Here is a 26,637-nt window from a genome sequence, read left to right on the forward strand (position 1 = left end):
CTGCCAAGGTTTTTCCTGCCGAAACACCTTGGCAGACGAGATTATAAGCAAGATGACCATCGGTTACCGTACACTAACCCATCTGATACCGCCATGAAACCAATTCCAGTCGGTAGGTATGAACCCTCATTTCATGAATATATAAGTCTGCCAAGGCCTTTCCTGCCGAAACTCCTTGACAGACGAGATTATGTAAGCAACATCCGCATCCGCGGGACCGGTATACGTGATTACTGTAGGCTTATTTATTACTTTATGCTTTTACATATTTGTATATTATTATGTTATTAATGAAATATATTTATAATTTATTAAACCTATACCTAATACATTGGGAATTCATTACCTGCTTACGGCAGTAGTAGGGAGTAGTGGGTGAGTTCTGGCTCATTTAGCCAGGCCAACAGTCCCTCCCCCTTTTTTTCCCTTGTTGAGGCCCTGCAACCTTACCTTGAACCCAACCTAATGTTATTGTAGCTCGAATCTAACCTAATCTATTTTTATTGCTTTTAGAAAATATTCTAATAACAATTATCTACTTTTGCAAAGTTAAATGTTGAATTCTTTATTTCGCAAAATGGAATTTTCATGTGACTATAATGTATGTGCAATCTACTTAGAAACTGGGTTTAGAAATATAAAAACACACATTTTATATAGGATAATAAGTTTATTCAAGTAATATTCTGAACATATGAGATATAGTAACATCATTACTTATTCTGTGTACAGTGGAGAAAACATGCAAGTTGACATTTTTCGTTTTAAAATAAAGATAAACTAAACAGTATTTGCCACAAACCGATGTTAAAAAACTTTGCAGTTGTTGGTTGGCATAATACCATCTCTTACAATTTCTCTTCATTAACATTTTATGATACCTTCCTGTTTTTATTTACTTAATTTAATTTTTTACTTTTTATGTGATCGGTACTTCATTTATTTTAGATTTTGGGCTAATATTAGTTTGTTAACCGACTTCCAAATCTCAAAGAAGGAGGTTATCAATTCGGTTGTATGTTTTTTTTATTTTTTATTTTTTTTATGTTTGTTACTCTATATCTCCGTCATTCCTGGACCGATTTTGAAAATTAGTTTTTTGATTGTATGTATATGCATACAGATTGGTTCCGTTTTTGTCAAAACCCAGTTCTGATGATGGGATCCATGAGGAATCGAGGGAACTCCTCAAATTTTAAACGCATACATATAGTGATTTTTGGGTTTTTATCATCAAATTAAGCATACACATTCAAAAAAGTGACATTTGATGAAGTGCAACTGCTGATGATGATCAGAACGGAACTCTTCAACGACGCATAGTTCACGTTTGGCGATTTGTCGTCTTCGTTATGTTTGTTAAGCAAGTCAAGTTTTTAAGCCACATTTTTGTCAAGCTCGAGTTCTGATGATGGGATCCATGAGGAATCGAGGGAACTCCTCAAATCTTAAAGGCATGCGTATAGACATTTTTGTATTTTCATCAGAAAATCAAGGATTTTCATTAAAAACTGGCACATTTGATGAAGTGGAACTGCTGATGATGACCAGAATAGAACTCTTCAACCACGCATAGTTCACGTTTGGCGATTTTTCCTCTTCGTTATGTTTGTTAAGCAAGTCAAGTTTTAAAGCCACATTTTTGTCAAGCTCGAGTTCTAATGATGGGATCCATAAGGAATCGAGGGAACTCCTCAAATATTAAAGGCATAAGTATAGATTTGTTTTCAGCGTTTTAATAACAACACCGAATCTTACATCAAGCGCTCTCCTAAATTCTTTTGGAAATATGTCAAATCTAAACGGGGAGGCTCTAATTACCCTAATTGTTTCAATTTAGGTAGTAATCACTACAACAGTGGCATGGATATCTGTAATGCGTTTAATACATTTTTTGAGAGTGTTTTTGATACCTCAAACTCCTCTTATAACCTTAACAATAGTTCTATGAGCAGCAATCAGTGCGATGCAATGTCCGGAATCGATGTAACTTGCGAGATCGTGTTAAGTTTCTTAAAGCGACTAGATAAAACTAAGGGACCTGGTTGTGACGGCGTTCCACCTATCTTTTTATCTTCTTGTGCTGAGAGCCTTGCATGCCCACTAACCATTCTATTTCAACGATCTTTAAAGGACTGTATTTTCCCCTCCATCTGGAAAAGGGCCCACATTATTCCTATATATAAAAAAGGTTCAAAGTCCAATATCGAGAATTATCGACCTATCTCTATCCTCAATACCATAGGAAAGCTTTTTGAATCCATAATTTTTAAACAAATTTACCCCCTTGTCTCTTGTGGGATCTCGGATAAACAGCACGGTTTTCTAAAGGGACGTTCTACAGTTTCCAACCTAGCTTGCTTCACGAATCATGTTTTAACAGAAATGGAAGGAGGCGGTCAAGTCGACGTGATATACACAGACTTTGAAAAAGCGTTCGATCGTGTCAACCATGCTATACTTCTCATGAAGCTTGAAGCACTCGGAATTCATGGCGACTTGCTCAGATGGGTCAAATCATACCTCACTAATCGTTCCCAAGCTGTAGTTCTTGGCGGCTATAGGTCTGATTACATTAATATTCCCTCCGGCGTGCCCCAAGGCTCCCATCTCGGTCCTCTCTTTTATAATGCTTATATATACGATATTAATACATGTTTTGTAACCGCACGCCATTTATTATATGCAGATGATAAAAAAGTATTCATGCGTGTTAAATCTTTAGCAGACTGCGAACTCCTGCAAAATGATCTTAATAACCTAGTCGAGTATTACTTCCGTAATAAGATAACAATAAGTGTTAATAAGTGTCAGTGTATAAGTTTTACTCGAAGTCTTAAGCCATTTAATTACTCATACCACTTTAATGGCGTAGCGGTGAACAGAGTCGATGTTGTGCGTGACCTGGGTGTAATTCTAGATTCTAAAATGACAATGAGAAATCACGTTGACTCCATTATTAACTGATCATATCGCAGTTTAGGCTTCGTCATGAGGACCTGTAAACCTTTTCATAGCTTGTCATGTCTAAAAGTCGTATATTACGCATATGTGAGATCCATCCTTGAATATGCATCACCTATCTGGTCAGTTTGTTACGCTGTTCATAAAGACCGCATCGAAAAAATTCAAAAAAAATTTGTAGCTCATTTAAATTTTAAATTTAAGAAACCATCTGCTGGGTACAAAGGTAATTGCCGGGAATATAACCTACTTTCACTTGAAGCTAGGCGCAAATTAGCTGATATGAGTCTACTTTTCGATATAACTAGAAATCGTTTAGACTGCCCTGAATTATTATCTGGTCTAACGTTTCGAGTTCCAAGACGTCGAACTCGACATACAACTCTATTTCATGTTCCCTTCCACTCCACTAACTATGGTTCTAACGCCGTGTTATCGCGGATCCCTCACTTGTATAACACTGAATTCTGCACTGCCGATCCTTTTGTAGGTTCTAAAAATAAATTCAAAAAATATATATATTCCATTTTGTTCAAAGAAAATTAACATAAAATCAGTTTCTGTTTTTATTACTATTGTGTTTCTACATTTAACTTCAGTACTGGTACTAATTGCTCCTTAAATAAATACATACATTTTATTACAACATCTCTTTATATCATAAGATCATAATTTTTTCAAGCTATGTGTTCCTGGTTGCCAGGGAAATGCAGTTAGTTGTACGTTCAGGTAGGTGTACTTTTTAGATTCTAACTCCTATAATAATTCTATGAACAATAAACTTTCAGTTTGAATAACTACTACATTATGATGTTTATCTTGATATTTTTGTGAACGTCTGCTGGTGTCTGATTTTCAACTAATGCAATGTCATGGTTTTGTTTTGTATTAGAAGTAGGTATTTTTAACTAGATTACTTATACATTTTACAACCGGTTTATACATTTTACAACCGGTTTATAGTATTTCTAGCGTATCGAGCATTTGTGTGTATTGTACATTCTCATTGTTTTCTTATCTTTGTTATTTTTAATCGTTATATAATGTAACTCAATGGATGACTGTTACTGGCCTTATTTTTATGTAAGCATTAATATGTCTTAGTTATATTTACGGCTGTTGTTATCCTGAATACCAATAAATAAAAAATAAAATAATTTTTTTTTGTATTTTCATCATAAAATCAAGCATTTACATTAAAAACTGTCGCATTTGATGAAGTAGAACTGCTGATGATGACCAGAACAAAACTCTTCAACGACGCATAGTACACGTTTGGTGATTTCTAATTTCGATTTTGACTTGGACTGCGACCCGGACTCGGACCCAGAACCGGACTCATACCCGGATCCGGTTCGGACCCGGACTTGGACCCGGACTTGGACCCGGACTCGGACTCGGACACGGACTAGGACCCGGACTCGGACTCGGACCCGGACTCGGAACCGGACTCGGAACCGGACTCGGAACCGGACTCGGACTCGGACCCGGACACGGACTCGGACACGGATTCGGACCCGGACTCGGACTCAGACTCGGACCCGGACTCGGAACCGGACCTTGACCCGGAAAACCACTATAATATATATTATATTATAATTATTATTATTACACGTAAATTTGTTCACGAAGAAACCGTGTACCGACTCTTCATGCCATTATATTTTTAATTTGCTGTTATTCTCTACAAATCGACACTAAAATCAAAATATCAAAATATGGAGTTCCGTTTGAGAAAGAAGCAAAACAATTTTGTCTTTGACAGTAATTGAATTATTGTGTGATTTTGAAAGCTAGACAATTCAAGATTTATATTTTTACTCACAAAGACAACACAGAAATTCAATCTCAAATGTAAACCTTCGAACAATTTCCATACATTGACGACATCACTCAAAATTCTTCTTCAAGTCAGATGCCCGCTGGGGCTGCACCGGAGCACACGTATAATTCTTCAAATAAAAATGACAGCTTGATTTGACATTAAATCATATACGCACACGAGAAAGTATACCAGTAGATAAATTGTATTTCAAAAAATAGGGTACATAAATATCAGCTCGCGTCTCCTTTAAATTTGATTTGCTGTTATTTACGGGTCATAATGGTTGAAAACCTCAGTAAACTATCTTAAAACAATACGATTACAGTCGAATTTAAGTATTATGTTCCTTCAAATCAAAACTCGCTTAAAATGAAAAAAGTTTAAAGACTCATCCTTTACTGATTGGGATTAATTTTCATTTTGCGTCATTTTAAAAACGTATTTGACTTCTGTACGTCAATTAATTTTGATGACAATTGTAATCTTGTAATATATTATAGAACTTTTATCTTAAAATGAGCGTTAGCGAAAGCGTTATGTAATTCGTATAAGTAATACCTGAAAGTCTTGTACCTAGATCTGTAATACCATGGATTGCGACGAATAAATGATTATGATTATGCCGTTCGTTCCGTCTATATGTATAATGCGTGTACGTGCTGTTCTCTGAAAATCTTCAAGAAAAAATAACGGCTAGACCAGCACGAAGTACTAGCGAGTTTTTGCGGCTTTGGAGACCGAGATAAAGCTTACAGGCCAATACCGCTGTGGCCTGGTTATTGTTATGTATACCTATGTATCGAATGTTTTAAAAAAAAATTTACTATAAAAAGCAATGTTTTATTTCGATTAGGTCTACATTTTGTGCATATTGTATATCTGAAGTATTTTCGTACTAAACTTGAAACTTTCGTTGAAACTAAATAAAATAATTATTCCTAATATACAGTCACCTGCAATTTATGTTACACAACACACAACGAAGGCCGCAAAAATATCTGACACGAACTTATTTGTAGAACCATAAGAGCATGTCATATATTTTTGCGGCCTTCGAAGAGTAGGTACCGGTCATTATCACCAACTTTGCCCGCATTTAAAAAAAAACACGAATTTCTCAAAAAAAAAACAAATCGTAATTACTTTTTTTGCTCAGCACGTCCATTGTGATCAAACGCATCAGTTTATTTGAAGAAAAAATATTTTTATCGTGTTTTTACCCATTTTTTTGCGTTTTAGAGGGTGGGCAAAGATATCCGGAGTTTTCGCCAACATTGCCCACGTCAATTTGGTATTCAAATACAGCTCGTATGATGATGATGTCTAAGGATCACTGGTTTTGGGCAATCCTACCATTCCCTGTTAATAACTTAGCGATAAGTGTAAAAACTTTTAAATAAATTTGCTGGGCAATGTTGCCTACCCGTTTTTGCTCATTTCCATATAAGGCTCGCCTAAGCATTTTACAAAGGCTAGGGTTGTCACTTTTGAGAAAATCTGTTACAATAGTTTAATGGCCAAAAATATGATTTTTGCTGTGTTTTTCATTAGTTAACGGGATAAAACATCTAAGTAAAGGATAATAAGACAAATTAAGTACAGTATATATTTATAAACTTACTTTAGTGTACAAACATAACCTTATTTTACATGCGAAGTTGGGTAAATTAGATGAAAGTGACAACCCTAATCCGTTTTTGGTGGTGGGCAATGTTGGTATGGATGCCAAATCACCGGATTACTTTGCCCACCGCTAAAACTCGCTAAAAATTACAAATTAAATATATCTTATTGATACTGTTTTAACACCCCCTGGCACTGATTAAAATAACCGACTTGGTTTCACATTACATCTCAAAACTTTTTGAAGTGAAAATTTCTTTAGCGGCGTGTAATAGTGCCCTTGCGGCCTATTTGCTGAATAAATGTTGAAGTTTGAAGTTTGCATGCCAAGTTTCGTGCTTTCTGCCGGATGGGACAGGATTTAGGATGGGTCAGACCAGGACCGCATTTTTGCAGGTTCATCTTTTATTAGCCAGACTCTACCTCCATACTAAATCGAGCTAAGGAGTCGCACTATAAAGAAATATTGAACATTTTCTTTCAAGTTGATATACAGGGTGTCCATGCATTAGGGTATTTATATTCAATATTCAATAATTTATTCATAAAATCAATACAATTTTACACGTCAATGGTATTTAGAACCAGTATACAAAGTATCATAACAAATTACGATTTTTTTACTTTGGAGCAACCTGTATGTGTTAGTAGCTCCTGAGGTAATAAATAGTATGACTAGATTTTGCCCTGTGCGCGGGGCCCGAGGGCCCCGCGGTCTTCTTGTAGTTTGTTGTTGGTGCTGTTGTTTTTGTTGTAGTAGTAGTAGTAGTAGTTTGTTTTCCAAAGGGAAAAAGAAATAAAGTTGTACTTTTGCTAGGACGAAAAGATCCGCGTGAAAGCACTACATTCCCGCAGCTCGGCCTGGCCTCGCGTGCTTGGGAACTCGTAAGGGACGCTCCGGGCCTTCGGCCCTACGCAGAGCTCGGCCTTCGTCCTTCGCTGGGTTTCGAAGCTCAGCGTCGGGCCTTCGGCCCGCCGCTTCGCTTATTAAAACAGTTGGGAGGGTTGGTTTTGCTTCGGGGCTTAAGCGGGAAGTTGGAGCTTAAACACGACCCAATAGGAAAAGTGTCTTAGACAAGCGAAACGGCGGGCCGAAGGCCGAAGGCCGTAGGCCAACTTCCCCCTCTCGTGTGACGCTTCGGGCCTTCGGCCCTACGCGGAGCTCGGCCTTCGGCCTTCGCGAGCCTCGACGCTTCGCCGTCGGGCCTTCGGCCCGCCGGCTTCGCTTATCAAGACAGTTGACTTTGTAGAACGCTTGGGGGAACTGCATTCACGCAGCTCGGCCTTCGGCCTCGCGTTTTGGGAGTCGGGGTGGAGGCTCCGGGCCTTCGGCCCTCCGCCGGGGTCGGCCTTCGGCCTCCCGGCCTGAAGCTCGCCCTTCGGGCTCGCTTAACACACTTTTTGTATAGGGTTTTGCTTTGTTCGTCATTCCCGCAGCTCGGCCTTCGGCCTCGCCCAAAATTACTGGGGGTGGGGCACGCTTGGATATTCGGGGTGAAGCTCCGGGCCTGACGGCCCTACGCGGGGTCGGCCTTCGGCCTCCCGGCCTGAAGCTCGCCCTTCGGGCTCGCTTAACCTACTTGGAAATTTGAATTTTGCCCTTGTCGCCCGCCATTTTGGATTTTTCCAAAAATTTTTTTTGTAATGCTGGGCCCCCTAGCTCGCCGCATGCCAAATCTCAGCGCACTCGGACCAACTTGAAAAATTAAAAAAAAAAAGTCGGCCATTTTGAATTTTTTTTAATGCAGTTTGCTTTGTTTCGGGGCCCTCTATGACATTTGGTCGAGCACCCCCCACCTACCTCGCACCGTTTGAAAGTTGCCATACAAAATTAAAATGACCATTATATCCGCCATCTTGGATTTTTTCCAAAAATTTTTTTTTTCATAGGAATCTAGAGGCTAATTTTAAGCAGAAATCCTTTGACTCTCTGAGGGTCCAGTATAACAACATTTTCAGGGCCCTGGTGAGGCTCCCACGATACTGTAGTGCTTCTGGCATGTTTGCGGACGCGCATGTAGATGATTTTTATGCCATTATGCGCAAAAATATTGCATCAGTAGTACACCGTATACGTGGGAGCACCAACGGGATCCTGAAAATGATAGCCGAGCGGTTTGATTCTGGTATTTTGGGACGATATATCGCATTACATGTTCACAAACATGCAAGCCGGTAGATCGGCCACAATAATCAGCCATTTATTAAGTACCTACCTATGTAAGCTATATAACTTCATTTATGTAACTTAGTGTATTGTAATGTAACGTAACATAGCCTGTAAGTTAATACTAACAACTATGGACTGTAATTGTCTGAAAATAAATAATTTTTATTTATTATTTTTATTTATTTCTATCTCTCGCCATGCCAAATCTCAGCGCGCTCGGACCAACTTGAAATAATAAAATAAAAAAAGTCGGCCCGTTTGAAAATTTTTAAATGCAGTTTATTTTGTCTCGGGGCCCTCTATGACATTTGGTCGAGCACCCCCCACCTATCTCGCACCGTTTAAAAGTTGCCATACAAAATAAAAAGGGCCATTTTTTCCGCCATCTTGGATTTTTTCGAAAAAATTTTTTCCCATACGAATCTAGAGGACCCCGAGATTCCGTGACCAAAATTTCAGCGCGCTAGGACAAACTTGAAAAAATTAAAAAAAAAAGTCAGCCATTTTGAAAAAAAATGGCGGCGTCAAAAACTGCCAGGGTCCTCTATGACATTTGGTCGAGCACCCCCCACCTACCTCCCACCGTTTGGCCGGGCCGTCGAACATTTTTCTGACCGGAAGCGGTAGGCCAAAAGTCGGAATTTTCTGAAGTCACGAGACCGCCCTCTATACGACCGTACCAAAGTCTAACACCCCACGAACCTCCTTCTGGGAGAACAATCATGTCAATTAATCAGTCGTGTTGCAGCTTTAAATAAGATTAATTATTAATTATTAAATTATTACATTAAATTAAATTAATTAAAACTTTCTTCGACCGTTTTGATTATCTTTTTTATTTATGACATTAATAAGATTCTGACTTTTGACAAATGTCATCATTGCCGCACATTTTCAAACAAATTGTCAAAAGCACTGCCAATGATTAATACAGTATGTTTCTTTTTGTTGTCGATTATTGGAATTAACTTTTGTTTGATAATTTAATGTTTTATCTTTTGTTCTAATTAAAAAGAAATTACCGTTAGAGCATTTCTGAGAAGTAACCCTATGTGGGATTTCAGGGTTTGTCCAATGGCTAAGGTCACCCTGTATTTAAAAACGTAAACGTTAAAGTTTTTGGGATATATGTATAGTAGACTATTTATACTCCACATTGATACCATAAGAAGTTAATAAAACTGCCTGAAAGTTAGAGAGGACTATGGAGAAGATTACTGTTTACTAGCTTTTGACTTAACTCCTGGCCCCTGTTTCACCAACGTGACAGGTGCGACGAATTGTAAAATCACTGTTGCTGACGTCACAGGCATCCATGAACTACGGTTACCGCTTACCATCGGGCGGGCCGTATTCCTGTTTGCCACCATCATTGTATTATTAAAAAAAAACTTTATGATATCGGAAAAAAAAACAGATATTTCTCTTGCTAAGTTTATGACAATTGTCACAGAAACACTGCAATTGTCACGAAATTCCGACATAACTCATTACCTGTCAAGAATTACCTACAATTCTTCTAGATCTTTGACAATTGTCAGAAACTTCACAGGAGAAATATCTGTTTTTTCCGATATAATAAAGTTTTTTTTAAATAATACAATGATGGTGGCAAACAGGAATACGGCCCGCCCGATGGTAAGTGGTAATCGTAGCCCATGGATGCCTGTGACGTCAGCGATAGTGATTTTACAATTCGTCGCACCTGTCACCGATGTGACATTGGGGCCTGGCCTCTATTTCACTACGGTGGCAGGTGCGACACTTGTCGACATCACAGTTGGTACTGACGTTACAGGCCTCCATAGGCTACGGTAACCGCTTACCATCAGACGGGCGGTGTGCTTGTTTGCCACCAACATGTTAATAAAATAAAAACCCCATTATATCGCCAAATACTAAGTACTTATTTTGCGAAGCTAATGACAATTGTCACAAGAAACACGACAATTGTCGGTAATTCTTGACAGCAAATGAGTTCTGTGCAACACTATATGAGTAAAATGAATATAGGCGTGGAATCGAATGTATTTGCAGCCAACAAAATGCCAATGTTTGTTCAGCTACCTGTTCACCTGTTTAAATTGCTTATTATCAATTTAGATCCGGATTTTAAACCTGGCTGACATCGGATAGCCATTTATATTGATGTCAATGGTGTTGGTGAATATTTTAATTCATTCGGGCGAAAACCGGAAGGTTGGTTGGGTATCATAAAATGTTCATGGAGAGAAATTGTAAAGGCCCCAGTACACAATGGGCCATTGCCGGCCACTCCAAGGGACGCAGCCATGCGGTAGAATGAGATAGCAATATCATTTGCTCCCTCTAACGCATAAATGCGTCCCTTGGAATGGCCGGCGATGGCCCATTGTGTACTGGGGCCTTAAGATATGGTATTGTAATCAACAACTGCAAAGTTTTTTTACATCGGTTTGTGGCAAATACTGTTTAGTTTATCTTTATTTTAAAACGAAAAATGTCAACTTGCATGTTTTCTCCACTGTACACAGAATAAGTAATGACGTTACTATATCTCATATGTTCAGAATATTACTTGAATAAACTTATTATCCTATATAAAATGTGTGTTTTTATATTTCTAAACCCAGTTTCTAAGTAGATAGCACATACATTATAGTCACATTAATATTCCATTTTGCGAAATAAAGAATTCAACATTTAACTTTGCAAAAGTAGATAATTGTTATTAGAATATTTTCTAAAAGCAATAAAAATAGATTAGGTTAGATTCGAGCTACAATGACATTAGGTTGGGTTCAAGGTAAGGTTGCAGGGCCTCAACAAGGGAAAAAAAGGGGGAGGGACTGTTGGCCTGGCTAAGTGAGCCAGAACTCACCCACTACTCCCTACTACTGCCGTAAGCAGGTAATGAATTCCCAATGTATTAGGTATAGGTTTAATAAATTATAAATATATTTCATTAATAACATAATAATATACAAATATGTAAAAGCATAAAGTAATAAATAAGCCTATAGTAATCACGTATACCGGTCCCACGGATGCGGATGTTGCTTACATAATCTCGTCTGTCAAGGAGTTTCGGCAGGAAAGGCCTTGGCAGACTTAAAAATTTCCGAAATGAGGGTTCATACCTACCGACTGGAATTGGTTTCATGGAGGTATCAGATGGGTTAATGTAGGGTAACTGATGTACACCTTGCTAACATAATCTCGTCTGCCAAGGTGTTTCGGCAGGAAAAGCCTTGGCAGACTTATATATTCATGAAATGAGGGTTCATACCTACCGACTGGAATTGGTTTCATGGCGGTATCAGATGGGTTAGTGTACGGTAACCGATGGTCATCTTGCTTATAATCTCGTCTGCCAAGGTGTTTCGGCAGGAAAAACCTTGGCAGACTTATATATTCCTAAAATGGGGGTTCATACTAGTGTCCGACCGAAGGTTCGGTTTCGGTTTCGGCCAGGTTCGGCCAAAAAATCATGTTTCGGCTGTAGTTTCGGTTTCGGCCAAAAAACGGCCGAACCTTTCGGCCGGGCCGAAACTTACGAAATGGTACTTCGTACTATGAAACTAAACTATGTGACAAAGACCAAAAGTTGGGGAATAAGTAGGACAACAATATTAATATGTACCTACATATACTGATTCATGTATAGGTACAGAAATGAATTGGTTTATTATAAAACACAATTCCACTAATGAGGGCGCCACTATATAGACGGTCGATGCAGTCTTAAGAGGCTGTTAATACCTATAACGCGCACACTGTCTAATTAGACACTCATCTACTCAGATACAATTGTATCAGAGTAAATGAGATAGCACTGTCGTATGTTACTGGGTCTGGGGAAAAGAATGATAAGAAAACTCATCATCTTCCTCGCGTAATCCCGGAATTTGACATTGGTTGGAGTCTGTGCTCAACTACTTATCCTGCAGCCTGAAGCACGGCTTTGACTTCGCATGAAAGTTCGCCTCACTGGGGCACTTCGGACTTTTAGGCCCAGGTGAAGATCGGTACCCGGCCTTGCGATATTATCAACAAAAAATTCGCGCTCGCTGCGCTCGCGTTTTTGGTTGACCCTGTATCTACATGTTGGCTTGACTGGTGAATGAATAGAGTTAGACCAAGAAAGTTCTACAATTATTTTGATAGCATATGCAGTGCAACTAGTGCAAATGTTATCTATACGTCACAATTTCACAGAAGTTTTGACGTTTAAAATAACAATTGCACTGCGTGTGTTATCAAAATCGTTGCAGAATTATCTTGGTCTAACTCAAGTAATTTTCTTAAAAAACTGCTTAAGTAACATCAATTTTAAGGACATTGGGTGTTGACAGCCCCATAATATGTGTGTAAAAGCGGTTTTATGACATTTTTTCAACGATTTTAACAAGTCTACAAAAGGTTCGGTTTCGGTTTCGGTTTCGGCCGAAATTAGAGCCAAGCCGAACATTCGGTTTCGGTTTCGGCAAAAAGACATGTTTCGGTCGGACACTAGTTCATACCTACCGAATGGAATTGGTTTCATGGTGGTATCAGATGGGTTAGTGTAGGGTAACCGATGGCGACCTTGCTTACATAATCTCGTCTGCCATGGTGTTTCGGCAGGAAAAGCCTTGGCAGACTTATATATTCCTGACATGAGAGTTCATACCTACCGACTGGCATTGGTTTCATGGTGGTATCAGATGGGTTAATTTAGGGGTCCCGATGGTCACCTTTGAGAGCGTCTGCCAAGCACTTCCGGCAAAAAAAATAGTGGCAGACTTCGCTTTTCTGTGTCTACATGTAAATTTCTAACTGCTGCCATAACTACTATCTCGGTATCAGATGGGTTAAATCAGCCCCTTTTTTCGCACCGGAAGTGGCCTTCTTTTTCGTACTTTCGGCAAGTTCCGCCGTGGCAGACTATCGAATTCGGACTTAGCATAACTTTTCTGGGAAACCATTGTGCATTTCATCGTGGTATCAAGTCGGTTAGAAATTTTGCGGCCGGCTCTTCTACCACTACGCACTAATCGCCCTAAGATTCCTTTTTCTGAATTTAGTTTTATTATTTTTATTATAATTCTCTCCAGTATTGCCGTTATGATTTCAGATTTATCTATTCGCGAATTGTCTCCAATAAGCTGGTTAGAGAATACGAATACGACTCGTCTAAAAGGTTACAACATGAGTAGGTATTGTATACGATGTACTTAGTATTTTGCCTCTACTTAGTTTATAATATAAATAAACATAATATGAAGCACTATTGACATCTACGGTTAAACTCTCATCACAATAGGTAGGAAAGGAATAGGTAATAAGGAATGAAAAATGAAACATATACGTCAAGTGCGTATCAGATTTGAGATGTCTTTAAAGTTTGAATGACTCTCTTGGTGCGAATTTATTTTATTTTTTGACTTCACTTGGCTTGATTGCACTTATTGTTTTCTCGGCCATATACAAATATGATGGTGTAAAGCCAATATTCTTGTCCTGTCAGCGCCCTATGCTCGTACGTCCTGAACCTCATGGTAAACAAACATCTCGTAAACGTGCTTAAACATGAACGGTCAACAGTGATGTCATTTCAGTAAACACCGCTGGCAATTAAAAACGGTTTATTATTGCAAAGACCGAACATTTCGTCTCCGCTACTGAATGAACCTTTTATTTAGTAAAAAAATGCTAACTGTTTAATTAAAGTGCTATTCCAGTCGTCGCCATTCATCAGAAATGTGCCAGAAGCACGATTAGTTAGGATTATGTAGATTGTAGGAACACCTACAAAAGGTACACTTGTACAAACTAAATAGCGTGGAACAATATATTGTCCTAACAAAACCAGTTTTCATCGGTGTTTACAAGGACATTATGAGTATTCAATTCATGAATATTATTCATAAACGCCTAAAGAAAATAGAGATTGCACCGTAGGAAAGGATTTGCTTATCGATGATTTCTTTAATTATACAACCAGCCACGAGTGTAAATTCATCACTACTTTGAAAAATAATAATCGTATATTGTTCAGACAATGAAAAGAAAAATTTAGTAACTAAGTATGTTTGGGGTGCATATAGATTAAAGGGGCCCACTGATTAACAGTCCGCCGGACGGTATCGGCCTGTCAGTTGTTCGGAACTGTTAAGGGGCCCACTGATTAACAGTCCGCCGGACGGTATCGGCCTGTCAGTTGTTCGGAACTGTCAAAATTTTGTTCTAACTGACAGGCCGATACCGTCCGGCAGACTATTAATCAGTGGGCCCCTTTAAATTTTTGTTCTTACTGACAGGCCGATACCGTCCGGCGGACTGTTAATCAGTGGGCCCCTTAAGATTATAGAGTCATTGCGTTTCATCTTTGAGTAGCAGTGTGAATTAGGGCTTGCAATATCGGATGGTTTCCAATTCCGGAACTGATTTTCGATATTGGATTCCAATTCCGGAATTCCGGAACTGGTTCCGGAATTAGGGTTTATCATATTTTTAATTTTTATTCGATTATTTAGTAAAAAACAACAAAAGATATCAAATTCTGATACTTGACGTTTATTAAAGTTAGTATTGTTTGTTTGTTGTTGTAAAAAAAAAAGTATTGTTTAAGAGAAATTTAATTTGAAGTAGTTTTTTTTTTCACCACCTTATTAAAATGTTTACTTTTTTTTCACTTCTATGATACGGGGTATTTATTTGGCGGAACTATATAACTAGTTAAATATAATAGCTACCTACTTTTCCTAACCTAGAATTCTCTCTGAATCGAAGATAAAAAGTCCAAATATTTTTAAATTTCAATTCTTAAAATTCGCTTATGTAGAATTCAGACTATTCTGACTATTCTAAGCAAGTAAATCGCTTTGCTTTTTTTATGAGCCCATATCGTCCCACTGCTTTAGCAAACGGAAAAGTAAAATATACCTATACTATAGTATAGTTCACTAAATGACTAAGAAGCATTTAATAACAACAAAAAACACGAGTATAGTGTAGTTGCTTAACAATTTTCGATAATAAACGTATTAAAACCTAAAAAAAGTACTTATTTAAATCCAATCCCGGAATTTTCGATATCCAGTTGTACCAATTCCGGAATTGTAATATCGGAAAATTTGTCCGAGATTCCGGAATTTCGAAATTCCGGAATTCCGAAATGCAAGCCCTAGTGTGAATTACGAGATTTTTTCAAAGTAGTGACGATTTCTTCAGCCCATTAAATATATAGGCATTGGTCTTCTATTTAGAGTCGCTGTGTTAAGCAAACATGTGCATGTTTTAAGAAGAAAACAGTACCTAGTGTAACTTAATTGAAACTCGTGGACATTTTGAAATTTATGTCATGACTTTCAATGGACGAGAAAAAAACTTACCTACAGATAAACCGCAATCAGACAGACTAGGTCTTGCGTTTTATTATGTATATTGGCTGTAAGAAAATACTCCTGATAATGGCGATAGTGGTCACGAGGCAGATAATGGTTAAGTTAAAGGAGGATCAGCTGAGTGCAAATCTGTGACCCAAACTGACTCTCTCGTGTGATTTCTGACGAAATTCGTGACAAATTTACAACACGCATTTTAACTGATACCAATTTCACTTTATTTACCTACAGTATCGACACCGTTACTGATTCTGATTTTTATTAAGTACCTACAATTAATTAAATAACGCAAGTATCTGTCATTAAATTCAGCTTGGTAAAGGATTAATGCAATTGACAACCTTCTCCTTGTTTCATTGGATTGAGAAAATAACTTCATAAGGCTAGTAGTTATGTGAGTCTCTTGCCAAGGTGTTAAGGGGCCTACTGATTAACAGTCCGCCGGACAGTATTGGCCTGTCAGTTGTTCGGAACTGTCAAAATTTTGTTCTAACTGACAGGCCGATACCGTCCGGCGGACTGTTAATCAGTGGGCCCCTTTAGAGTGCATGTTCTGATTTTTTTTGAAACTTGCTAGCTCTGACGCGTGTACGAGTCCGATAATGACTGTTGCTCTGTTTCTAGTTTGAAATATCAATTAACGGTTCGTAAAATTGAAGCATATCGTTTGTTTTTAATAAAACCATTTCAGATAATTAATTTTACTCCACTGCCCTTCTATTCTGCTTTTTGGGTTTTTTGTGACCTCTATTATCTAAAGCAGCTTATTCGTCGACATTATCATAAGAATTTATGAGGTGGTATTATAAAAAACCGACTGACATTATATATGTTATCAAAAGAATACTTTATGTAGTACAAGTGTATTCAGCATTTACAGTCACCTTCCAAAATCGATAGCCAATGCGGCATTGACCTACTACTTCGATTCGATTTAAATAGTATTTGCTTGTCTGCAAAATATCAGTGAGCGTTAATATGTATTTTCGTTTCTATCCTCATTGAACCTTATGTCTCAATTTTGCAGAAACACCTTTTGAATATTATTTTTCATATTTGCGTTAATCTGTAAAACTGTTTGGAAACTGTATGTTCGTTTGTGGCATCATAGAATCATAGCTTGAAACAGATTACTGTAGATTTATTTTAAGAATTAGTAATTTATAGTTTTCATTTTAAAGAACGCTATCGAAAGTTTTCTTAAATGTTTGAAGCACATCTTTCAGCCATTTCTCTTCTTTTCTTCTCCATTTTAGATCGAAGGATTAGAATCGATAGATCGAAAGAAAACTTAATACGATTTAGTAATTTGAAAAAGAAATTGGTTGTTGCACGTTTATAAAATTAAGTAGATTATTCAGTTGAATGAATTTTCCTTCTGCTTTATACATTTTAATAAGACATTTCTTTAAGCATTCAGTGATGCAGGGTTAATATTGTTTCGTCGCCGGTTTACGGACCGCTTACATTTGGATTTCATGTTCTAAGTTCAACAAACCAGAGATTATTTATTGACCCCCGTGTCAATAGTCTATTTAAATGATCGTGACTCTTGCCAACTAAAAGACACTGAACATTGTTATAAACGTTAAAATAAAAGAAATGCACTACAAGTATTTTCAAATGAAATTTTAGTCCTCATCTAAGGACTTCTGTAGAGGAATAAATTGTTTTCCCGCTCATCTAGATACACAGCTGCGAGTGATGTCAAAATGACATCAAATCGGAAGCAATTTGTGTATGTCGAATGCTGTTTCTATACTGTACCTATATATGTGTCGCGCCATTAGAGTATATGGGTAATTGTTACCGCCTTAAAATATGATTGCAAGCTTTAAATACTCTAACTATAGCCAGCCAACCATCTAAGCTAGTTAATGGCTAGTCTAGAAAGAATATCCCAGATATAGATGTGTCACAAAAATTATATTTTTAATTTTATCCCGTTTCCTCCATAACCCAGTATCCTCATTCGACACTTGATAATAAATAATCCATCTACATACCCTCTTTTAAACCATCGTTAGAGGACGTCGTTAATTCCCTCTAAATCCACTATGATCCTTGACCGAATAACAGTCGATGGCCGTCCACCCGCCCGCCCGTGTTTATTGGCACGTTTACTCCAACACGAATTTAAGTCTCATAGCATACTGCCCTAGTTACAAAACGTAGGAACCAGATCAGCTGTGGATTGGGCAGGTTTGAAATTGATATTGGCAAAGGCTCGTTTTGACCAATTGCGATCAGTGAATTTGAGAATCAACGTCATAATTTTAGGGACTAATCATGGAATAAATATTAGTTTTATCTGCTCGAAATTGACACCAAAAAATCTACGGTTATGGAAGAAAAGAAAGATATAGATTTTCATTTGGCTTCATTGCGTGTTAAAATTCCACGCTCGTGGTGGTGGTTCGTGTTAAATTTACACTGGTACTAGACGGAAAAATTGAACCAAACAATGAAACATCACCTCATATTACGCACTTAAACCGGTCCATAGTATGTATAATGTAGAGCGTAGTTTACGTATAAAATAAAAATAAACAGAATTGGCGTATGCGAATTAAAGTAGTTAAATTAATTCGGCCGTCTAGCCAAAGTTTCCGGCACGCCTCGCCTCGCCTCGCGATATTTCACATCTAACATGCGTGATTTCGCTCTTTAAAGTATACTAAAATATCTTCACTTTTCTAGAATTGAGAATATGGGAATTGCGTGGAACGCGGAAGCGGCACTTTCTCACTACATTTGTGAAGTTTCCTGTTCAAAGTACTTGAAATTTGCTAAATTTATTGTTAACGTCCCATTATACCGTCTGGATTAACAGAAGGTCAAGTCGATATAGCAATCGTTAACGTTGTCGCGAATATTGCCGTCTTCGAGGTCATATGCGAAAATAAATTGAAGCAGATCAAGTGGCTGTTGATAAATATACCAGTAACCATATGCGGAGTCAGAGCTACGACTTTTAGTAACTAGCCTTGAATTGATCATGGTATGATGACTGTTCTTTATGACTTAGGTATATTTACGAGCTATTTGAAGTATTTTTTTACATATACGGTCATATTATTAGGAGGAACCCTTCATATTGCTATAAAAATTGCTATCTATAAAAACAGAGATAGTATTAGTAGTTGTTAAAACTGATTTAGCGTAGTAAGAAACTTACAATGCTGACATTGAAACTAGAATTGTACACGCCGCGGTGGTCTGCTGGGTGATCACGTGAACTTCGCAAGCAGCATTTGACTCACTTAAAACGAAATAGACACCCACTTACTGTATTAACGGATGGCAATTCGACTATCGGGCACATCCTTTTTAGGTCCTGACGTCAAATGTCTTTTAGAAATATATTTTAGGCACGTTTATATTGTTTGATAGATGCCCAACATAACACGGTAGCGCAACCTATCAACTGCTGTTAATTTGCACGGTTTAGTTGTCAACTTACATAGATTTTACCTTGCACCTTCGGTATCGTTTAATAACATCTTAAAAACTGTAGCCTCGTTTTAATGCGGCTGTGAAATAAGGGAGCCTGGATAAAAGTATAGGTACTTTCGTATAAGAAATATGTTGAATATTCTCCAACTTCCCGATTGACAGACGAGACAAGTCACGAATTAAGGATACAATGCAAAAACTAAAAAATATGTTCATTGAAGATTAAATAACATATTTCTGTAGGTGACAAATTAAAAACATATTGTCCTGTCCATGACCTCTCGATGTTGTTGTACAGTGCGGAAAATAAAATAATCATCATACTAAATGTCTCTCTAATGTCTCTCCTTCTGAATCCCTAACAACGTTTGTCCTAAAGTCACTTGCCCTAACTAGTTTGTCCTAATGGGCATGTGCCCTAACGATCAATTGTCATAACGATTATTTTCCATAATGTAATGGTTAGCCTAAGACTCATTTGTCCTAAGCATTTGTACCATAACTATCAAGATCCCTAATGTTTTTTATCATATTCTTCAAAATCCCTAACAATGTTTGGCGTAAAATAACATGCTCTAACTGTTTTGACCTAATGGCTATTGCCCTAATGATCAATTGTCATAACAGTTACTTTTCCTATTGATCAATTATTATAACAATTACTTTCCATAATGAATGGTAACGAACTGTTGCCACAAAAGTGGGTTAGGTTAGGTTAGAACTGTGATCCTCGCAAAAACGAACTGCTGCCACAAAATTGGGTTAGGTTAGGTTGAACTGCGATCCTTGCAAAAACGAACTGTTGCCACAAAAGTGGGTTAGGTTAGAACTGTGATCCTCGCAAAAATGAACTGCTGCCACAAAAGTGGGTTAGGTTACGTTATAACTGCGATCCTCGCAAACACGAACTGCTGCTACAAAAGTGGGTTAGGTTAGGTTAGAACTGCGACCATTGTAAAAACGAAACGAAATAGGGAAATCAAAATTAGGGCATACGAGTGTTAGGTCAAGCAACGATAGGCTAAGTAAAATTTGGTAACATGATGGTTAGGATATATAATTTTTAGGCCTAACAATAATTAGGCAAAAAAAGAATTATGCTACATTACATTAGGATAAATACTCAATATGGAAAGTGCCATTAGGGAAAAACATATTAGGACAAAAAAAATCGGCCATTCGATAATAGGGAAACCAAAATTAGGGTATACGAGTGTTAGGACAACTGATCATTATGACAAACAATATTAGGGAATGCAAAGATAGGAGAAAAGACTTTAGGCATTCAGATATAAATCCGTCTGTAACATTTACCTTGCGCCAATGAAACTAATAAAAGTAATAAACTACTGAAAGCGTTAATTAACTAATTTCTTCCGTTAAACTGTTGCACGAAGCGCTTAGTACTGTAAACAAGGAAATGAAATTGTCCCACAAGGGCAACCGTTTTCTGACTGTATACAGAGATAATTTCCGCGATCGCTTGTAAAAAATAAATTGTGTCCACTCCAATGAATTAAGAATTATGTGAAAGTAGAGTAAACCTTCATAGGTATTTAAAGTCACACAGGGGTGTGTAATGGTCGGTATAACAATGAATTATCTATTTTCATTCGATATAACAACATATGATATAATTTTTAACGATATATCACTAAGGTAATATAATCAACAATGTGTATACCAACAGAGGAATAATTTTATATGGTATAGTTAAGGGTAGATATAAAATAAATTTAATATAACGAGTACCCAATTTAAGTTAAAAATAAGTTTTTGGCAAAAATTTCATTTTGGTACAAGCTTTTATCGCTGACTGTACTTTTCTTACGACAGACAACTAATACTCATCGAGACGTTACGTTGTAATACGAAATTATATCCCTTGATCGTTATATCGACCAATAATATATTCATAGTTGTTATACAGGGTGATTCCTGTAACAGGAGCATTAAATTAAACTGTAGATTCTAATACATCTTTAGCAATCATAATTAAAATATCTCAAAGTTCCAAAATCATGAAATTTTAAGAAATCAAAAATATACTTTATTCATGTAGGCCTAGCAACAAGCTCTTATGACCATTATGCTCTTAAGCCATTTAAAGTAAATTTAGCAGGCAATGTATGTTGACCATCGCGAAATTATCGCTCGTCGGTTGTTTAGTGTCATGGTACTGGGGATGCTACTCCAGACATATTCTTAAAACGATCGAAATTAGGTCTTAAAACGATCGGATGAGGGAGGCGTCATCGCAGTCGTGGTCGTGAAAAAGAAACACCTTACAAAAGTTACAATTTATTTAAAGTGCAAGGTCTCAAGAGGTTACACGGTAAAATGTGCATGATTATTATCAGTGGTTTTATCATAGTGCAATATTTATTTGTTGTTGTAACTGCTAAATAAACAGTTAAAAAATTGCTGTATGTAGCTTTATTCTTATTTGTTCCTTGATAACAAAACTGTTACGTAATATCGAAAGAAGGGACTATTTTACAATGAACTGCACACGTTTATGCAATGTTATTGTAATATTAGGTCTTATAAAGCTAGTTGATAACGGTCGGAAATGTCATGGAATGTCAAGAATTTCGACTGAACAAATACGTTGTGTAGTACATTACTGGCTCGATTTATTTTGTTAGAAAAAAGTAGTTTTTTTTAATTTAATTAACTAAAACCATTTGGATTTAATTATACATTGGTTAAGGAGTCTATACTTTAATTTATTGCTCGTGTGGTTGAAAGCACCCTGTATACAGTGAAACGCACCCGTCACGCAGATCAATTCGAACGTACACTGATACCAGAATTACATCTAAATCTTTCTGATGTCATTTAATTATCGGGCATTTCGCTCGTACTTGTCCATGTATCATTGGTGCTGGCAAGACGCACGATAACTAAATAATATGATTCAAATACCATTCTAATGCCAGTGTACGTTCGAATTGGCCTGACAGTCATGTTATCATATAATTCCCACAATATTTAGTCTTCACGACAAATTATTGCTGTGCTAAACGATAAACCTACTAATGCGGAGGTTATAAATATGTCAACTATGTAGTCAGTCTAGTGCTAGTGCTACTAAATAATTTTCTAATTAATTTCGGCAAGCATGCATACGGATACCATTAAGAAATAATGCTAAACCCCATGCAAAATAAAACAACCCTAAAAATACGAGCTTAGCTGAATAATTTGTTTTCATCCATAAACATTCAGATAAGCGCCTAGGAATTCTTTAGCCGCGCTAAACAAATTCACGAGACGGAATCACATTTCAGTATCTCAAATAATTGAGGGTTGTTAAAGTCAGCGGCGACATTTGTAGCGGATTATTCGCATTTTTGACTGACTGTAAACTAAACAGATTGTCGACCTACTTTCCAGCATTGTTCAGCTCGCTGCGTATTCGCTCGCGGCGCCTAGCCAAATCTATTTCGATTTTTATCTACGCGAACAACGTGGTCGCTCGCAGTCTACCCCTTTCAATTTTTGCAATGTTTACAGTTCAGCTGCCCTGTTTTACATCGTGGATACGCCGCGTGAACTAAAAATATATCGCGCACTGATAACAAATAATTGAAAACAAGGTTCAGTGCTTACGTGCTGATAGCGCCGCGCGCAGCGCCGGCCAGCGAGCATCATTAATACCTATATTGGGAGATAATAATCGCGCCACTATGAACCTTCCATGTTTTATTTATTAGATAAGAGGCAGTTTATTATATTTTATGCATTTATCTATTTCGGGCATGTGGGTATTGTGTGTGGCAAATTCTTAATCTATTTAAGACTCCAGCCTCCTCCTATTCGTTAAATATTTAATTGTTAATAATAGACTCTGACACGATTTTTCATATACTTTGTGTATGATAATCACTGATAAACACATGGTTTCCGGTGGCTTGGATCAGTGCCCAATTCGCTTTCAAATTGCGTCGAATCCATTTCTGTATGCGGGACTTTGTTTAATGATAAAGCTCGAATCGCAGCATGGCTAAAGCTCTTCCAACGAGACTTAATAATTATTAGGTATGAAAATCTCGAAATTTTCCTGCATTCTACAAATTAAGTACAACACTATCACCGTGACAGTGGCTTGACTTTATTAAAGGTTCCTAAACTAAAGCCTGACTAGTAAGTAATAAGTGATCACGCGCCATGTTGCGGAATTTCATTGAAACTAATATTTTCATATTATACTGAACTGTCACTATATGAATGAGAATGACAGCACCCTCTTGACAACGATCATATATTACTTATCAGTATTTACTTATAATGGTTTACAATTAAATTCTACACGGCATGCAGTTTAAGCTGTAAAATAAAATCAGTGGACAGCTTTGTTTCGTTACAGGCGACTGCAATAACATTTTTATTTTAGGTAACATTTAAATGATAGGTACGTAGGAAAATTATAACGATACCAAGGAACTACATATGTATGTAGATGTGCAAATACATACAAGCATCAATGTAAAGTAGTATTTTATTGATTGTCAGATATTGGTAAACACTGAACTGTACGAGTTAGGATGCTTGTATCGTATCGCCAAATATTATCAGATAGTTTATATAAAGATATTATATAACACTCATTGTTTTCAGTCTTATTTTACAATGTTTCCAACGAACAAGATTAAGTTTACCTACCATTGGAGCTTCCTTTGTTTTAGATAATCAACGTGGCCCCTGCTCGATTTCCATTCAGTATCTTCATCGTGTAACCTCGTGCCTGCTGCACGTCCATTTTGCGAGGTAAGTACATTTTATGCAAATTCTTAAAGTATTCGTTTAGCCATGTAACATTTAAATGTTAACATCCACTATTGACTAACTTGAGTGGGTTGATTTAAGGAATCATTTCATTCCACCATAGTGAATATTATGAATATACATAATGACGTTTTACAATTTGAATAATGACAGTTATCTCACTCATTGGGAAGTCAGGTAATGATAATGATGTATGATTGTATGTTATAGACCAAGTTGTTAGTAGGTATTTTACGATTTCTTCGACCAACCCGACTAATCGGCTTCAATATAATCCAATTAGTGTTGTTTTGAACAGTATGAATTTATCTTAGAATAACTAATCTTATCTTCAAATAACAAAAGAGTTGTAGGTATAGGTATACACCTATTGGCGCGTGCTTATTATCATTGTTTACTTGTTCACGACTGACACGCCTAAGGGTTTTACATTTCCTTTTTAACCTTTAAAACTACCTACATATTCCTTTGAGTAACGACACTCCATCAGTCTTCGTTCCCTTATCTGAATGATCACGCGCTCATGTTGTTTCAAAATTTCTCCAAAATCCAACGTGTTTTAGATTTAGGCGCGTGTCTCCCGCTGCGGTATACGGTGCCAAAGTTTCCTAGGCAGTTTATTTCCGTGCAAACCGAAAATCGCTGACGCACGCGGCCGGTCAAAGCTCCGTACATGACGTGCGCTTGTCAAGTTTCTATTATTGCCTAGATGTTCCCCATACTTGAAATTTGTGTTTCCCGTCGTTATTAGTTTTGATTGCTTTTCGTGCAACAGGTTAATAAGGACTCTGTGTGTCTTGAGCGAGAGAAGTACCTAATTACAAGTTTTCAAACAGCTTCTCGTCTCGTTATTGTTGAGGTTTATGTTTAAAGGCGTAATGTATGGTTAGGCTTCGTTCACACGGCATTGTCCTGCACGTTTTTTTGCAGTATACGTCTTAACGGATAAATAGTGGTACATACTTTGCGCATAGAACCATTCACACTGCGTTTGTACTGCAAAAAAACGTACATTGTTTATACGTTTAAACGTATACTCACCGGACTTGTCAAACAAATCGAATGAACTTTAACGTATTCGGTTTGCAGTGGCGAGTAGTATAGTTCTGTTTGATTCACACGGCACGATTTTATACGTTTTTTTATCGAACAAGCATCTATAGTACTCGAGCGTTTTTTGGAGGGATCGCACGTATTTTGTTTGTAATTTCGTGGTTATTTCAAAATTGTTGACGAATCTTCTATACATAACGAAGTATTAATTGATTTAGTGGAACAAAACTTTGAATAGACGGACGTCTATTGAAAGAAATTGAAAAACTTTGTTTAGCGTACCTACCTATAAATTTTGAAATGTTTTATTACACACTGATTTTTTATTATTTATAGGATGTACCCAAAACTTTCTATTTTGTCGGCGGCGAAAGCGTTATCGCCATCGATACCAAAATAAAAGTACGATGAAGCGTGGATCCATCTCAGACGTCTGCCCATTTCGACAACTGCGTGAAAACTGTCGCTATTCGGCGTGAAAACGGTTATTAAACGCATGAAAATCTACCGTGTGAACACCCGACTGGTTGTACGTTTAAAATCGAATACGTGGAAAAACGTACAGGACGTTTCCGTGTGAACCTAGCCTTACTGGTATGGTTTTTTGTGTATAGATCGTAAAACCAAGTCGTAGATTTAAGGTTCATTTTGTTTTAACAAATACAAATTACAAAATGACGGACAAAGGATTATCAACGACCTGATGGATTTGACAGGCGTTTATGGAAAACGTCATTAGACTTCTAAGCTAATTCGAGATATAAGGCTATGTCATATAAGTAAGTAAGCGTTTTAATTTGCAATTTATTCCTACATTATCCGGGCAGAATTCATGCGTAAAGTGACCATGCAATCAATTTTCTGTATTTTAATGACTTACCTACATTATTCCCTATTTATTTTCCCGAGATTCTTAAAAAAACCATGTAAAGAAAGCTAAGCGAATTTCATCTTTTAAGTTTTTAATATCTTTTTATTTTTCAATTGATACATAGTTGTACGAGTAATAAAAATAAAAACAACAAAATCAACAAATGAAAAATAAATTCCTTCGTTAAATTAAAATCATGTTAATAAAATTACCAGAGCGCGTAATGGTATCGTTCTTGGGCAAAGTAAATCGAGGGTTGAATGAAGTTGATTATACACCATGGTCACGAGCGTAACCGACCAATTGCCCTTTTCATTATGCACCCTAACATTCCCTACCTTAGTAGTTGTCTGACCTGGCACAATAACGTACGCACTCAGTGAAAATGTAGGGCACTGTTAGGAAAGGAGAGGCCAACGATGTCTTATTTATCCTTGATATAATACCTTATAGAATGAACGAATGGACATAATATGCGAAATAGTAGAAATCCATAAGTTCGTCACCTGGGTTGAAT

At 37.2% G+C, this 26,637-nt stretch overlaps 1 protein-coding gene across 2 annotated transcripts in view; it reads left to right on the top strand.

The window, feature by feature from the left end:
* The window catches only part of LOC134793440 (MAP kinase-interacting serine/threonine-protein kinase 1-like), a 362,541-nt gene that overhangs the window by 258,438 nt on the left and 77,466 nt on the right, over positions 1-26,637 (top strand). The window contains exon 2 of one of the 2 annotated variants that reach the window (XM_063765012.1): positions 24,097-24,178. The exons of the other annotated variant lie outside the window; for it this stretch is intronic. The gene's annotated coding sequence lies outside the window, so the exon portion shown is untranslated. The remainder of the gene's footprint in view (positions 1-24,096; positions 24,179-26,637) is intronic. 2 annotated transcript variants of the gene reach the window in all.

The sequence above is a fragment of the Cydia splendana genome, chromosome 9, assembly GCF_910591565.1.
Source record: "Cydia splendana chromosome 9, ilCydSple1.2, whole genome shotgun sequence".
NCBI classification, from domain to species: Eukaryota; Metazoa; Arthropoda; class Insecta; order Lepidoptera; family Tortricidae; genus Cydia; species Cydia splendana.